Here is a 15195-nt window from a genome sequence, read left to right as displayed (position 1 = left end):
GCCGGTTGGCCCTTTGGGAGCCCGGGGGATCTTTGTGGACCAGGGGAGGGCCTTTGGGGGTCTGAGGAGGGCGTTTGGAGGATAGCAGTTCGAATTTTTAACTTTTTAGTTTACCGTGTTTGGCGCACCCCTGAGGCGCATGCCTGTAACGCATTCCTGCGGTGCCTCCCTGTTGAGCATCCCTGTGGTGCCTCCCCTGTGGCGCATCCCCCGACTTGCGGCGCATCCCCCTGCGGCGCATCCCCCTGCGGCGCATCCCCATGCGGCGCTTTCCTGGCCCGCGGCGCTTCTCGGTCCCGGGGGACCTTTGTGGACTGGGGGAGGGCATTTGGGGTCGGGGGGGCCCTTTGGGGGTCCGGGGGCCCTTTGAGGACTGGGGGAGGGCCTTTGAGGGTCTGGGGAGAGCGTTTGGAGTCCGGGGGACCTTTGGGGGTCTGGGGGGCCCTTGAGAACCAGGGGAGGGCCTTTGAGGGTCTGAGTAGGGCGTTTGGGGGGCTGGGGCTCTTTGGGAGCTTGGGGGACCTTTAAGGATCGAGCGCTTCCTTCGGGGTTGGGGTGGTGGGGATCGGAACCCTTTGGGGTTGGGGTAGAGGACCTCACGACACTGTTCAAATGAAACTTGTGTATTATAACGACCACAGAGTTTCACCCTCAAATCCTCTTCTATAATCATCTTTTAGAATGTCTCTAACTGTTTCGCCGAAATAATTCCATAACCTGTCTAAAATAGTTTCGCCCAAATAATCCCTAAACGTAATGTCAGTGTGTTCCTTGGGTTTCTGTCATCTTTGTGCTATCACATTTCAAATTAATAAGCAACCTGATTTCTACGCTAAAGCAGTTCATCGCTAAGATGTTTCTTGGAGAACTGCTTCCATGGCAACGTTTATTAATATCTTTTGGAGTTCAACCAAAAGAGTTGTTTCCGAGACAAAGACATTAATGACTTGGATCTATTCCTGGAGAAATGTTGACAGTACCTGTCAGACATTATTAAACTTTGCCTGGAAACAATTTGATTAATTGCCTGGAAACAGCACAGGTGTTCCAAATTCTCAATCGATTACGCAATGATTCTCCCTGGGGATTCCATGCCCAAATATGGTGTCCCATCAGCATTAAAAATGCTGACAGGACCACGTGGTTCATGGTTTTCTCAGTGAGAAAGTTCCTGTTTTTTAAAATTCTCACTTAAAAAAAAAAAAAAAACATAAAAAAATGTGCTAAAGTTCCTGTTTTTTCATTAACAGTGAGAAAACCATAAACCACGTGGTAATCGTCGGAGTAGCACCCCCCCTTCTACTAGGGCATGAAAAGAATTATATTTGTATTTTAAGAAGAATATAAAGTAATGCTTATGGTTATTGTTTTTGTAAATATTCTGCCAGAAACTTGCAAATTACATACAAATTCTCATCAGAAAGCACTTTTTTTATGATTCATTAAGTTAACCCTCGCGATTCTTTTCATTACCTTTCCAGTTTCGGGTTACGCGCAAGTTTGGTATAAAACTTGGAATGTTTCAGAATTGTTTTAAGATTATTTAAAACTGTGTAATCATTCTAGTTACCAAGCTTATTGTCAGTTGCCAATCAAACCTTTTTGTCCATGGCATGTTTGGAACCAGAGGAAGGGGGTGTGACCCCTTACTAGGTCCACCAGTTTCCTTGCTTGCATAATTTGCTGTAGCTTAATTATTAAGCTTTAATATGACACACCAAAAGACTCTTGCATATGCCAAAACAAATGATTTTAGTCATGCGCATTTTTAGGATTTTATTTTTTGGTGAAAAGGATGGGGTTGAGTTTTTTTTCCCTTTGATTCTTTACATTTAATTCTCGTTTTAGCTGCCTTGGCATAATTAGCTTGGCTTTCTAAGAAAATTGTCCTCGCTTTGGAAAAACCCCTGAGAAGTCAAAGAATCAAGTCAAAGTCAAACACCATCAGATTCAGCGTACCAGAGAACCCTCCTGTAGAAGTTTCAAGCTCTTATCTACAAAAATGTGGAATTTTGTATTTTTTGCCAGAAGAAAGATCACTGATGCGTGTTTATGTGTCTTTTTTTTATTTTATTTTTTGTTGTTTTTTTCCAAGGGGTGGTCGCATCGACCCAGTGGTCCTAGAGTATTTGGAGATGCCTCATTTGAAAGCAAATTAAAATTTCTATTGTGCTTTTTCAGTGACCAAAAAGATTGGAGGACAACTAGGCCTCCTCTCACACCCCTCTCCCCCAAAATCATCTGAGCAAAATTTTGATCAGAGTTCTCTGTGGGGCCTGCTCCAGGCCACTCAGCGCGTCCCCAGGTGGCGGATAGGGGAACGCCCTGCAGATATGTAGGGTACCTCATGGGTAGTGAGGCGCGGACCAAGGGAGGACCCAGTTTCTGGGGGTATTGAAGCATTGCTGGAGCACCCTCGTCTGGGAGCCTTAAATTCAGACGGAGGAGGAGGATGACCCCTCTAATGTGCACTGGGCAGGGCCCATCGGCGTATGGATACGTCCCGTCAGTCACAAATCTTCCCCCAGCAATGGGTTAAATTGCTGGTGTTGCAGGACACCAAAAGGGCGCACTATCGGTAATAGATACAGTCGGCCCCTGCTAGGGACAGAGAGGAGTGGCTTACCGCTGTCCCAAAGCCAGCCAAGAAACCCCTTCTTTAATTTTAATGATGAATATGAATACGAATAAGAGATCAAATATGAGAACCAGTGCTACCGCGTCCGGGGTAACCGACGATAATGCGTAAAAAGAGATATCGCGTCCGGGGCAGCCGACGACTCGACAACCGTGAATTGCGCGAATATATCTACGTTGACTCCAACGCTGGAGGCTATTGTTTCTCCAAAAGTAACTATGTCAATAGGTACCCTCAACACTAGAACCCTCGCTAAACAGGGAAAAATAGACCTACTCCTATGAGAGATAAAATGGTACAGCTGGGACGTTATCGGTCTCGCCGAAACCCATCTTCCAGTCACTGGTGAAGAGAAACACGGAGATGTTACCCTTCTACTTTCGGGACGTAATGATAAGAAACATTGAAAAGGTGTAGGTTTCCTACTGTCTAATAAAGCCAGAAAATCCTTAATCTCCGTAACCCCCCTCGCGGAACGGATCATCATGATCCGCCTGAAAGGTTCACCCACCAACCTCACAATTATCCAAGTATACGCTCCGGATTCCAGCAGAAACGACGAAGAGTCTGAAAACTCCTATCTCAAGCTTCAAAGTCTAGTTGATTCTGTCCCTAAGAAGGACATAATCTTTGTCATTGTTGACTTCAACGCCATCGTTGGAAACAACCACACAGTACACGAAGATGTAATGGGTAAATTTGGACATGGAAAAATGAACAAAAGAGGAGAACGCCTTATCGAATTCTGCAGAGACAGCGATTTAATCATTACAAACACACTGTTCAAGCACAGATCCCGTCGTAAGACATCCTGGACCTCACCAGATGGAAAATCTAAAAGCTTAATACACTATATTCTCCTAAACGTTGGCAAACGTCTGTCCTAAACACGGTCACGCTAGCTGATGGCGACTTTGACAGCGACCACTCGCTTGTCATGTCTAGGTTCAAAACAAGACTTTAAACAGCATCAAAATTATCTCAGAAAACCCCCAAGTTTCGAGTAGATCTACTGAACGACGAAAACACACGTTTGACATATATCACCATTCTATCCGAAAAAATTTCGGAGCTCACGTCGAGATCTCCACCTATCCTGTCTAAGGAAGATATTGACAACCTGGTGACTAGCAGCACAAATATCATATGTGATGTCGCTCATTCCACACTGGGTACCCAAAAAAATATTCAGAAACCTTGGATAACAGACGAGATCATCTCACTCTGCGACGAAAAGCGCCAACTCACGAACAAGCAAGATAAAGAAAGTAGGGACCGATACAAGCAACTCAAACGAGCTGTAGAGAAATCCATCAGACGTGCTCATCGTGCTTTTATTGAAGAAACGTGTGATCAATGTGAATCGGCCTTCAAGAAAGGAGACCCCCACTACATGTATAGAAGAGTGCGGGAATTGGCCAAAAAGAAGGACATCAAAGCGTTCTCCCTTCTCGACGAACATGGAAACCAAATACAATCCACAGACGGAATCCGCTCTCGATGGAAAAACCATTTTAAAAATAAACTGAATCTGGACATCCACCCAGACCCAACAATTCTCGACACTTTCCCTATAACCTCTACAGATCCAAGTCCTCCTCCTCTTCACTCTGAAATAGAAGCCGCTATCAAAGACTTGAGAACAAACAAAGCTGCCGACCCCGATGGAATCCAGCCCGAACTACTGAAAGTAAACTGCAAACCACTCCTTGACTTTTACCACAAAATTGCCATAGCTGCTTGGGAAAAATGTTACTTCCCCTCACCCTGGTGTGAAGCCACGATAATCCCCCTGCATAAGAAAGGCTCTAAAGCTGTCTGCGACAACTACCTCCCAATAAGTCTTACCAACCACGCAGCAAAAATCCTCACAAGAACCATGCTCGGGCGTATACGAGCCATTTCCTCTATGGTCATTCCGGAATACCAAGCCTGCTTCCGACCTAATAGATCAACAATTGATCAGATATTCACTATTCGGCAGATCATGGAAAAGTATAGCGAACTTCGCCACAGCATCTACCACCTTTTCATAGACTTTAATATCGGATATGGAGAGAAGGTCTATGGCACATCCTTCTTCACTTTGGCATCCCATCCAACCTGATCTCACTGATCAAAGACATGTATAAGAAGTTCAGTAGCCGCGTCATGACTGGAGAAGGACTTACCGAAAGCTTCAAAACCTCTACCGGAGTACTTCAAGGTTGCCTAATATCACCGGAGCTGTTCAATCTCTTCATAACTGCAGCCCTTTCACTCACAGATAATCCGCCCGGCGCCCTTTTCGGAGGAGTGGTGACAGACAAACTGGCATATGCTGATGACATAGTCCTAATAGCCGAGTCCCTTCAAGATCTACAATCTCAGGCTAACAGCGTTCACTCGTCCACTAACCTCTTCGGGATGGCAATCAACACCTCAAAAACGAAAGTCATGCGCTGTTCACGCAAGTTCGATTCACAGGTAAATCTCAGCTTTCAGCTTGGTGACGATACCATTGAGTGGGTGGAAGGCTTCGCCTACCTTGGGAGCTTACTTACTTATGATAACAACCAACTCAAAGACATCAAGAGACGCCTGACACTTGCAAATTCCAGTTTTAAAGCTCTGATACCCATCTGGAGGAATAAGAACTTAACAACAACTCTCAAAACGAGACTCTTCTACTCCCTCATTATTCCGATCGCCATCTATGCCTGTGAATCCTGGACGCTTAAAACAGACGATCAACGCTGCCTAGCTGCCTTTGAAACCAAATACCTACGACGCATCGCTGGTATCACTTACCATGACAGAATCTCCAACTCCAAGTTTCTCCATAATCTGAAAGTCAAATTTACAATACTGGACAAAATAAAACTAGAACAACTCAAACGGCTTGGACATACCCAACGCATGGCTAGCACTCGTCTCCCGAAGATAACCTTCGATGGACGAGTACACGGTTCTCGACCCAGAGGTCGCCCTCCGAAGAGATGGAAAGAAAACTTCTCACCTTACAATCTGCCACAACTCTGCCGCCTGGCCGACAACAGAAGCACCTACAGGAGTCACATCAATGAACTGGTTAAAGAAGAGACCCCAAAACGACCTTCAAGGACGGATGGGACATAAGTCAAGTAAGTCAAGTCATTTTGTTCAATATAGTTGAAAGACCCAACAACTATGCCTTTGGAGATGATCCCAACAGCCCCTGAGGCAAGGTCTTTAAGTTATAAAATTTGACCCTGGTTTACGTATAGTATTTGTTATTGGGAAGTATGCATAAATTTTTTGGATGGGGGGAGGGGGGAGGGACGAAGTTTCTGCTGGGAATATTTTGCACGGGAAAAATTTTCAATGCGGAGGGAAGGGCTCAGGGAGTGAACTTTTAAGGGGAAATCTCATAGTGGGGGAATATACCAGAATTCCTATTCGAAATTCTTTTATACGTCTTGCTTTCTCTTCGCCGATTAAATATTACATGTGGAGATGTTAAGGGTAATTGTTTGCGATAAATTTGTCACTGGGATTGAATTGTCTAAAGGAATATTTCCGCGGGGAGATGGACGGGGAGCCAGATATCCTGGCATTATTTTTAAAAAACGATCAGAAATTAAATAAAAAAAAAGTTGTTTCCACTGAAAGTAGAAAAAACGAAGCAACGTTAAAACTTAACGTTAGTTTTAACGTTAGTTAATCTTAACGTTAAAACGTAAGTGAAGCAACGTTACAAATTAAAATGAAAAGAAATTCTTACGTATATGAGGTTGGGGGGAGGTTCTCCCTCCTCAACGTCTTACTCTTTACACTAAAGTCTGAATTTTGTCCCAATTCTTTAAGAATGACTCCTGAAACACAAGGTTAGAACAATAAGAAGCATTGTTAAAAGTACTAGAAAACTTCAGCAGGAAGAGCGAGGTGTTGAGGAGGGGGTAACACCCCTTATACACGTAATAATTTCTATTCCTTTTAAGTTCTAATGTTGCTCCTTACTTTCAGTTGAAAAAACCTTTAAAGGTTTAGTTGTCTTTGGAAGTCAACTATTTGTTTTTGTTTGAATTTTATGGACAGAACGCGTTATGAAATTTAGGATCTTTAAAAAAAATTATCTTTCAACAAAGAAAAAGGAAAAAACAAAAAAATAACGAGTTTCGTGAATAGACCTAAGGTGGGTCCAGGGCACTAACAGTCATTTTTATTTTGATGTGCCTGGGGCTTTGACTTCTCAAATACAAAATCTTTTCTTGCGTCACATAACCTCTCAAACACCCGAAAAATGGCCACTCTTTGGAGTTATGTACTTTGGAGTCATCTCACTTTAATCAACAGTTTTTCATGTAAAGGAATTTTGTTTGACGAAATTGCAGACTTTGTTAGGTATAATTTATAATTTAGTATATGTCATAAAACTTATTTCAGTTTTCTATAAAAAGCAGAAAACCACCAAGGAAGTGGGGACAAGGAGCCTAGACATACAGCTTAAAATATCATAATTTTACACTTTTGCAATAATTGTCACATACAAATGAAAGATAGCCAATAAAACATAAAAACTCGCAAAATTGTGTTGTGTTTTATGATCGGTTCTATTAAACGGGATGTAATATAGGTTAACTAACTATTAAATAATCTCGTATTGCTGGTACTGTAAAAGCTACTAAAACAAACGTATAAGTGGGTCATCCATCTCCACAAAAATTCTTTCGAAGAATTGTCTTGTGATTCTTATAATATTTTTGACGAGTGTCCGTGTCCGTTGACCAGAGCAAAAAAGGATACAAAAATGAAAATTCTGATTTGATTCTTTTTCTTAACACAAGAAATACTGACTTCCCTTCCCCCTTTTTGCTAAGATATTGCAGTGGAACTTCCAAAGATAAGGAAAGTAATCTTCAAATACAGTAATAATGGAAATGAAAGGGATTGGGAGAACCATCTACATTTAGTGAAAAAAGTTTATAAGATAAAGGAAGAACATCATATTTTCCATAGAAATGGTGTTTACATACTGGTAAAATAGAACATCTCAAATAATAGGACTTGCTATTACAATTTAATTACTTTTGTGCCGTATCGTTTTAATTAGTGAAATGGAATAGAGCTGCACAGTGGTTCCAAAATATATATTTGAAAAGAAGGCTGAAAGTGGCTTTGAAGAAAAATTGGATAAAGTCTAAAAAAGAACACAATCCTGAACACATTTTATGAATTCTCAGACTCTTACTACTTACTTACTTGTGGCGGGAATCAGGCGTTTCCACCTCGCCCGGCATCGATGATCTTGGAGACCTTCTTGGACCATGTTGAGCGATCTTCTGCCAGCTGCTCTGCAAAAGTAAGCCACTGAGTTGACCATCTGTGTCCGAACTTTCTGAATCCCCCGATAGGTTCAAGGTCTGATTTGGCCAGGTTCCACCAGTTTTTCCTCTGTCCTCCTTGGCGTCTCTTCCAGGAGCTAATAGGCTCGACTAGAAGTATTTGGCGAGGCAAGTATTCTGGTGGCTTCCGTAAAACATGGCCCAACCATTTCAAACGGCGTTCTTTAATAGTGAGCGCAACATCTCTCTGAATATGGCACATTCGACGTAGATCCGTGCTGGAGATACGGTCACGCAGCTGTATTCTGAGAATTCTTCGCAGACAGGTATGCTCAAACACCTTCAGCGTATTCTCATGCTGTAGTTTTACCGACCATGTTTCGCATCCGTAAAGGAGAACGGTGCGGACTAGTGCCATGTAGATTCGAACTTTCGTTCGGACACTGACTTCTGCGGCGATTCCATAAGGGTTTCCGAAGGGAGGCAAAGACTGTCTGCGCTTTCTGTATTCTCTGTTGGATATCAGCGTCGGAGGATCCGTCAATACATATTTGGGAGCCTAAGTATGTGAAACAGTTGACTTTTTCCAGCTGAACTTGATTGACAGTTAGTGTGAATGGTCCTGTGTCGTGGTGAATAGCCATGAATTTCGTTTTCCCTGTGCTGACTTTCAAGCCGATCAGGTCTGCCCAGGCCACCACGTTGTCAAGCATGTTTTGAGCTTCTACGGGGTCTGACAGGAGGCCAACATCATCCGCATAATCGAGGTCAGTCAGTGAGAGATTCTGTCCGATCTGAACTCCTGGATAGGACGACAGTGCATTTTCAAGCACCCAATCGACGCAATAATTGAACAGAGTCGGAGAGAGGATACACCCTTGTTTTACTCCGAACTCAACCAGGAATTCTTCAGTTTCTTCACCATAGACTCGAACTCGGCTCACTGACGCGTCATAGTATGCCTTCATCAGTTCAACAAACTTCAGTGGCATTCCATCATTCTCTAGGATCTTCCAAAGTTTCTGGCGAGTGACAGAGTCGAAGGCGGCAATGAAGTCCAGGAACATCAAGATCCGGGGTATATTGTACCTTTCAAACTGCTGGATAATGAGGCGAAAAACGAAGATATTATCAGTACAGCCTCTACCTGGCCGAAAGCCGGCTTGATTTTCTCGGGTTCTTTCCTCCCTAGCCCTTTTGAAGCGGTTCAAGAGTATAATCCCGAATATTTTGACCGCAATGTCTATAAGACTTATTCCGCGGTAATTTTTGCATTCGGTTTTATCTCCTTTCTTATAGAAGGGGAGAATGTCTGATGTCTTCCAATCTTTTGGGAAAGAATTTGTCCTCCACACTTCTTCGAGAATGCCATGGAGCTGTTCAGCAGTGACCTCAGGACATTGTTTTTACACTTCCGGGGGGAGGCCGTCTTCACCAGGGGCTGTGTGGTTCTTCAGGGTCTTGATCGCTTTTAGTATTTCGGCTCTGGTCGGTGTATCCAGCTCGACGTCGTAGGGTTCTTTAGAAACGGCAGGTGGGAAAGCATCAGGGGCGGATGATGGGGATGGGTTTAGGAGCATCTGAAAGTGATCCTTCCATCTTCCTAAGCGCTCCTTCTGACAACTGATGATTTTTCCTGATCTGTCTTTGACTATTTCTGAGACAGCAGCTTTCTTACCAACGGACTCTTTCAGGATCTGGTAAAGCTTGCGGGTATCATGTGAGCATGCTGCTTTCTCTAACGACACGTTAGCATCTTCCCACATTTGGCGGCGGTCCAGACGGACAGAGCGTTTTACCTGTCTGCGCAGCGCTTTTGTTTCTTCTTTAGGGCCGCTCATCTTTTGTCTTCGCTCACCGACTATTGACAGGGTCCTAGCGGTAATCCAGTGCGGTCGGTTGTTTTTTTGGCGGCCTAGGCTCACATCAGCCGTCTCTGTGATCCCTGTTTTTAAGGTATACCAAAGCGTATAGGGGGGGTGGTTTTCCTCAGAACTGAGGGCGTCAAATCGGTAAGTCAGTTCCGAATTGAGGGCCTGCCGAACTTCTTTGTCTTGGAGCTTACCGATGTCGAATCCAGACTCACCGAATAAATACGGAAAATTCAAAATATTGGGAAGAAAATGCCTCAATATTATGGATATATCACTTTTTTACAGTATGATTTTAGTTTATGAAATGGAATACGGAAATGCAATTGTATATGTTCTGAAAAGAAGATTAAAATTAGTCTATAGAAAAACTTCGATAGTTTCTTCAATTGCAACAAAATCATGAATTAACCTTTCCCTTGAACCGCTATAGAGACCCAACAGTCCAATTACTTTACTAATGTAACAATTTTAATTTTTCTCTGTTTTTCTTTTTCTTGCAGGGAAATGATAATGCAATGTCAGGAGACAAAGAAAGCATCCCACTAATTTAACAACATAAAAAGTGAAAGCAGAAACAAAAAAAAATCGTTCTCAGGAGATTTTCTAGCTCAATCGAAATAAAGCGGGGGAAAGTTAATAAGGAAAGAACATGCTCAACTAAAAAGATAATACTATAATATGGAAATAAAATATTTGGAGTCTTATAACGATTTCGTACGACTTTGTTCGTTTGTTCATTCTTCATTTGGATGTTTAGAATTACAAAGTAAAAGTTGTAATCTAAATGTAAAAACAAATATATTTTGCAACAAAAGCAAAAATGGGTTTTGCGAAAAAGATTGGCAAAGTGTTGTTAAAATTTCATTTTAATATGGTTTGTTCTTTGATGAAAACATCTAGAAGCACTCTGGCGGAATCATCATACTAGAAAACAGTGTAAAATTATCTAATGTGTTCTAGAACACACTTGACCACAATGGCAAAATTACCCACTAAGGCTAGTTGACTATATTTTCATTTCATGAACCTTCTTTATTAGTAAATTTTAGCAATTTTTAATAGGCGACATAAAAGGCAATCTGCCTGCGAAGAAAAGACACATGGGGATCATATATGGTGTTATATAAGCCCGGGAAATACAAAACGAATTAGAGAGATTGAGAGAGAAAGAGAGAGAGAGAGAGAGAGAGAGAGAGAGAGAGAGAGAGAGAGAGAGAGAGAGCGAGAGAGAGAGAGAGAGGGAGAGAGAAGGAGGGAGAGGAGGGGGAAAGAGAAAACCCTACAAAGGACAAAAAATAAAACTCGGATTGTGTAAGGGATAAGAATATGTTAAGCAAATGGTTGTTCACTTTAAAAAAATCATTCACATCAATTGGTTTGCACCACGCGATGTGGAAGCGTGTTATGCGTGATTAGAAGTATACCATACGTAGTCAGAAAAGGTACGTGGTCGAAGTTTGCACTTCGAACTTTTGGTTAGAATCAAAGGCCAAGTAAGCTGTGATAACCATTATCAATTCTTCAATTACGTTGATACCCATGTTCAAGAGACTCATATCGTCAACAGTACATCTAATATGCGCAAATATAGAAATGTTTCATCCCTTCTTTGATAGTATGAAGTAGTATCGAACTATCTTGCACTATCTCCATAGTAAGAGATAGTTCGAGGTAGTTCACAGAGTTACAAAATGAGGACTGTGTCGGTGCACAATGGGAATCAAAGTACAATCTGAATAAAAGCCTGAAAGGATGTTGTCTGGTTTTCTTTTTCTTTTATACGATAAAAAAAAAAAAAACTTTCCGTAAAAGAAGTTTTCCAAATAAAAGTAAAGGCCATTTTAAACTTTGCTCAGCAGATACAAATACCTGTTAAAATACAAACTCAAAACGACCAGAAATTACTATTAAAGAATAAATGAAACCCAAAACGAACAGAAATTAAATAAACAATCATAGCAAAAAACATACAACAAGTAATAATATAAATGAATAAATAGATCTTAAATTGAGTAATGCTTAAAATGAATATGAAAATCAAGGTTAAAACAAAAAAGAATATTTTGCTATTGAAGTATAAATGAAACTTAAAACGAACAGAAATTAAATAAATAATAAATGCAAACAAACATACAATAGATATTAATGTAAATGAATAAATAAATCGAGTGAAACTTAAATTGAATATGCAGATCAAGCTTGAAACGAACAAAAGCCACTACAAACAAGAGTTTGGGTATGACCTCCTTCTCTCACTGTAAAAGTCTAAAACCTACTGCGTCACTGGAGCTTTACTGAAATCCACTCTTATCACAAATATTTTCTTTTGTATCACTTTCTCAAAATTTTAATCGAATGATCACTTTTCGAAGTATTAAAAAAGGCACTAGACCTTTCGATTTCCAATCGAATGAGCCGTTTTTGAGTTTCTACGACAACGCTTTCTATAAACACCTTATATGCCCCCAGGGCATAAATTAAACCCTCACCCTAAGGGCTGTTAGGGTGGTTGTCATCCTCTAAGACCTAATTTCAAGAACTTTCAACTACGTTAAATAAAATGGCTATCTCAAAATTTTAATTGGATGTGTTTGAGGAAATGGTGGGCGTGAGAGGGGACGTTAGTCACTCTCCAATCACTTTCAACTATTAAAAAAGGCACTAGCCCTTTCAATTTCCAGTCAAATGAGCCCTTTTGAAGTTTCTAAGGCAACGCTTTCACTAAAAACTTTATATGCCCCCAGGACATAACTTACAACCCTTGCCCTGAGTGCTAGGGGAAGGGGTTGTCATCCTCAAAGACCCAATTTCTAGAACTTTCTACTACGTTGAACAAAATGGCTATCTGAAAATTTGATTGAATGTGTTTAGGGGAATCGTGGGCTTAAGAGGAGAGTTAATTACCCTCCAATCACTTTCGACTATGAAAAAGGGCTCTAGCCCTCTCAATTTCCATTCGAATGAGCCCCTTTTGAAGTTTTACGACAACTCTATCTATAAAAACCTTATATGGCCCCAGGGCACAACTTACAACCTTTGCCCTGGGGGCCCTGGCTATAAAAACCTTATATGGCCCCAGGGCACAACTTAAAACCTTCGCCCTGGGTTTGTCATCGTTAAATAGATAATTTCAAGAACTTTCAACTACGTTGAACAAAATGGCTATCTCTAGACTTCGATTGAATTTTTTCGGGGAAATGGTGGGCGTGAGAGGGGGTTTAATTACTCTCCCCTCACTTTCGTCTATTAAAAAGGGCAATTTCAATTTCCAACCAAATGAGTCCTTTTTGAAATTTCTAAAACAAATTTCTATATAAACCTTATATGCCCCCAGGGCATAACTTACAACCCTTGCTATGAGGGATATGAGGGGAATATCATCCTAAAAGACCTTATTTCCAGAACTTTCAACGACGTTGAACAAAATGGATATCTCAAAATTTTGATTCGAGGGTGTTTGGGAAAGTGGTGAGCATGAGAGGGGGGTTGGTTGCCCTTCGATCACGATTGACTATTAAAAAGGGCAATAGCCCTTTCAATTTCCAATTGAATGAGCACTTTTTCAAGTTTCTACAACATCGCTTTCTATAAGAACCTTATATGCCCCCAGGGCATAACTTGCAATCCTGCCCTGAGGGCTGTGGGGGGAAGGGGTTGTCATCCTTAAAGACCGAATTCCCAAAACTTTCAACTACGTTGAATAAAATGGCTATCTAAAAATTTTGATTGGATGTGTCTGGGTAAAAGGTGGATGTGAGAGGGGGGTTAGTATCCCTCAAATCACTTTCGACTATTAGAAAGGGCACTAGCCGTTTGATTTCCAATCGAATGAGCCCTTTTTGAAGTTTCTACGACACGGATTTCAATAAAAACCTTTATGCCCCCAAGGCATAACTTATAACCCTTACCCTGAAGACTGTGGGGGGAGTGTCCTGTTCAAAGCTATAATTTCCTGAACTTTAAACTGCGTGGAACAAAATGGCTATCTCAAAATTTCGATTGGATGGGTTTGGGGAAAAGGTGGGTGTGGGAGGGGTGTTAGTTACCTTCCAATCACTTTTGACTATTAAAAATGGCACTGGTCATTTCAATTTCCAATTGAATGAGCCCCTTTTGAAGTTTATACGACAACGCTTTCTATAAAAACCTTATATGCCTCCAGGGCATAACTTACAACCCTTGCCCTGAGGGCAAGGGTTGTCCTCAACCCTTGCCCTGAGGGGGGTTGTCATCCTCAAAGACCTAATTTCCAGAACTTAAAACTATGTTGAACAGAATGGTTATCTCAAAAATTTGATTGGATGTGTTCGGGGAAAAGGTGGGCGCGAGAGGGGGGTTAGTTGCCCTCTCATCACTTTCGACTATTAAAAATGGCACTAGCCCTTGGAATTTCCAATCGAATGAGCCCTTTTTGAAGTTTCTACGACAACACTTTCTATAAAAACCTTATATGCCCCCATGGCATAACTTACAACCCTTGTCCTGAGGGCTGTGGGGGAGTGTGCTCCTCAAAAACATAATTTCTCTCTGGAAGTCAACTACGCTGGATAAAATGGCTATCTCAAAATTTTGATTGGATGTGTTTTGGAAAATGGTGGGCGTGGAAGGGGTGTTAGTTGCCTTCCAATTACTTTCGACCATTAAAAAGGGCACAAGCCACTCCAATTTCAAATTGAGTGAGCCCTTTTCGAAGTTTCTACGACAACTTCTTCGATACGAAGTGCCCAGGCCTAAAGAAAAATAAATAATAATACATTGTGCCAACATCGTTCTTTACTTAGCCAGCGCGATTGCGCTGCCTATGAAAAGGGAAATAGAACTTCCAATTTCAACCAAATGAGCCATCTCTAAAGCTTATACCACCATCCCTTCCATAAGAACCTTAAATACCTAAGGGGCATAACTTACAACCCTCGCCCTCAGGCTCTGTTGGCTTGTATCAACCTCAAAAGCGTTGTTATATGATATTTGTACTATTTTGAATAAAAGGACTGTCTCAAAATATCTATTGGATACATCTCAGAAAAACGCGACATTTCTGTGTGTGTGAGGGGGAGGGGGGTGGGGTAGCTGCGCTCTGATCCCTTTGACTCTTTAAAAGAGCACTAGAACTTATTATTACCAATCCAATGAGTCCCCCCCAAAGCATATACGACCACCCTTTTTTGTAAGAACCTTATATGCCCCAAGGGCAAAACTTACAGACATAATTACAGACATAATTTGCAAAACCTTCAACTACGATGAATAAAATCGTTATCTCCAAATTTCGATTAGAGGTGTGAAGGCAAATAATGAGCTTGGAAGGGGGGGGGGCTGTTTGCTCTCAAGTAATTTTAACTCTTAAAAAGGACTTCCAATTTCAAATCAAAAAAACCCC

At 41.5% G+C, this 15195-nt stretch overlaps 1 pseudogene; it reads left to right on the top strand.

The window, feature by feature from the left end:
- The first annotated feature begins 3123 nt into the window (after positions 1-3123).
- LOC148940834 (protein CFDP2 pseudogene) lies at positions 3124-3525 on the top strand (annotated as a pseudogene).
- Positions 3526-15195: the final 11670 nt, after the last annotated feature.

This window comes from Artemia sp. Qi Xiang Cuo, chromosome 19, assembly GCF_049724085.1.
Source record: "Artemia sp. Qi Xiang Cuo chromosome 19, ASM4972408v1, whole genome shotgun sequence".
Taxonomy (NCBI): Eukaryota; Metazoa; Arthropoda; class Branchiopoda; order Anostraca; family Artemiidae; genus Artemia; species Artemia sp. Qi Xiang Cuo.
The sequence above is the reverse complement of the archived record's forward strand: the minus strand, read 5'-3'. Positions and strand labels throughout refer to the sequence as shown.